Here is a 3,109-nt window from a genome sequence, read left to right on the forward strand (position 1 = left end):
ACACTAGATCGCGTGTTTGTGGGCTAAACCAAAATTTGGTTATGAGTTAATAAATAATTATAAATCATGTGGGAGTACCTTGGTTCACTACTACTTGAGTAGTGGAGATGAATGACGTGTCACAGCACTCCTACTGTCTTAAATTGTTTGGCAGTACATGCTCATAGAAAGTTATCTTTGAGCAATTGATGTCTTTAGTGAGAATCGTGTGTTTCTTTTTCGTTGTTCTTATAGTTGGAATATGCAACATTTGCATGTGTTATAGCCCTTATTTACTTTATTTATGTTGCTGTTGTAGAAGTGACAATGTAATTTAATGAACGTAGAACGTAACTTTCAATAGGTCAAGAAACTTTTGAAGATCTCATGCTGTACGTTGGAAATCGTTAAAATTTATTTACTTTCAAGGATATTTTAGTCAATTATTTATTTTCAAAGACAATATAAATGTGTACTAATTCTTGTTAATGGCTGCAATATTGTTATATATTAATTATTCAGGCTAAGGAGGATCTTCTACGTCAGATTTTGCACTAATTTATTCAGATTTCTTGCCGACTGAAAGATCATCATTGAATCAGTGTCACCGGGTTTAAAATCTCTGCTTTTGTTGCTTTTATGCAATGAGGTAGGAAGAAACAATTGTGCCACTGTTATTTAAAAAGGACATTACACATGAACTCTGCAGCATTTTTCATCCAGTCTTGAGAGATTCTTAAGGATAGTGCATTGTATCTAAAATGGTGTTTGCATATATTGTTTTTCCAGCACTAAGGAAAAAAGAATATTTTATTTTGTGATTGAAAGATCTAAAGCTTAATGTAAATTTGGTTGCAGTTTAAACCAAAATTCCTGTATTGTTGTGCTAAATCCCAAGTTTTATGCTACTACCCATTTGTCTGTTGGCAATGTGATGTGTGTTTATGGATACTTATCATGCTATCCAATGCAAGATATTTGGAGATACCTTTGCACGTGTGTATTTCAGAAGTAGTGGACATTCTGTCTTAGTAAAAATAGTTGACTAGTGTGCTATAACTTATCACCAGAGAGACACTTCAAAGCATGTTATTCTTATGCACTTTTGTTGGAGTACTATTTTAGACTGTCTCTGTTTTCATATTTGTAGACTTGTAGAGAATAATGTGAAACTCTCTTCTGAAGGTTAACTTGTATGGGTCTGCACTTCGCGTTTGCTTCAGTAGTATGATGTGTTTGATACCTGAGAGTGTCTCTCTTATTCTTGAATGACTATACACCAACATATTTGTTTATAAGATATTTACTTTAGTTAACTAGATCCAAAATGCTGTCTCACAAGTTTTTTTTCCTTATGTTTTGTTAAAAAAAGCTTATATTTTTTAGTAAATGTCTTGCACAGAAGTTGCGTCTACATTTAATATATTAGTATTTTTTCTGTTTTTATAAAAACTTTTATAATATTTTTGATAACTCCTCTCACAAAATACAGGAAAATAACATTGATAATCTGAAAAAAAGAAGAAAAAAACACAAAGTGTAACGTTTCCTGTTCATGGTGTGCAATACCTTGAATGAACTGTGTTAATAAAATACACACACCAAAATACCGCAATACTGTGGAAACAGCATTAGCTGTATATAATCTATTTAATTGCACTTGCTTAGTGGGTGAAAAGTAGGATATCACAGGTATATGTACACTACAGTTTTTGAAATTGCAGTACTGTCAGTTTCTAATATCTTACTGTTTGAACTTGTGTTCAGGCAAATTTGTGATTTGTATGTAAAGGGACTGTGGAACTAATGAGAACATCCCCACAGGTTTCCTTCACTTTAAGATACTGTTAGTTTTGTCAGAAGATGCAATAAAAGGCAAGAATGTGGCAAGTAATTTCCTATATGGCTAGTATTCATGATATTTGTGTGTACATACAAGCTTGAACAAACTTTTTTAATGAAATAAAGCACTCTGAGATAGTGATAATTGCAATGTTCAGAAAGCTGCATGTGACTTAAATTAACATTATTACACAGATTAGATTCATGAGAATTCTCAAAGTCTGAGAGTATGTATTTAATATAGAGTGAAGCACCCATATACTCTGACCAGATTCTCTAAACGTTATTGCCTAGAATCGAAGAGGACTTGAATATGTTTCATGGGAGTCGCTCTCCAAGTGGTTTGTATAGTCCACACTCCATCAATGGTGATTGTTAAAGGCTTATGACAATCTTGTTGTGAACCAGTCATTTCCCATACATGTTTTAATAGCAGCAGTTGAGGCAAACATCAGATGAGATACACAGGACCACCCATTATTCAAAAAGGTCAACCCATTGTTGTTAAAAAAAGCTTGCACATTCCTCACCGCACTCATTTGGTGATTTTCCTACTGAAATACTCTATGTAATCAAAAATATCTGAACACCTGATTGAAAATAGCTTCCAGCATGTTGGTGGCGTCCTCCATCAGTAATGCTGGAATTCAGTATGTTGTTGGCCCACTGTTAGCCTTGATGACAGCTTCCATTCTTTCAGGCATACATTCAGCCAGGTGCTTTAAGGTTACTTGGGGAATGGCAGCCTATTCTTCATGGAGTGCTGCACTGAGGAGAGGTATTGATGTCAGTTGTTGAGGCCTGGCACGAAGTTGGCTTTCCAAAACATCCCAAAGGTGTTCTATAGGATTCAGGGCAGCACTCTGTGTAGGCCAGTCCATTACAGGGATGTTGTTGTCGTGTAACCACTCCGCCACAGGGCCTTGCATTGTGAACAGGTGCTCGATCATGTTGAAAAATGAGGTCGCCATCCCTGAAGTGCTCTTCAACAGTGGTAAGCGAGAAGGTGCTTAAAACATCAATGTAGGCCTGTGCTGTGGTGCAAAACAACAAGAGGTGCAAGCCCCCTCCATGAAAAACACAACCACACCATATCACCACTGCCTGCGAATTTTACTGTTGGCACTACACACACTGGCAGATGAAGTTCAGTGGGAATTTGCCAAACCCATACCCCGCCACCTGATAGCCACATTGTGTACCATGATTTGTCACTCCACACAACGTTTTTCCACTGCCCAATCGTCGAATGTTTACGCTCCTTACCTCAAGCGAGGCGTCGCTTGGT

The sequence above is a fragment of the Schistocerca gregaria genome, chromosome X, assembly GCF_023897955.1.
Source record: "Schistocerca gregaria isolate iqSchGreg1 chromosome X, iqSchGreg1.2, whole genome shotgun sequence".
NCBI lineage: Eukaryota > Metazoa > Arthropoda > Insecta > Orthoptera > Acrididae > Schistocerca > Schistocerca gregaria.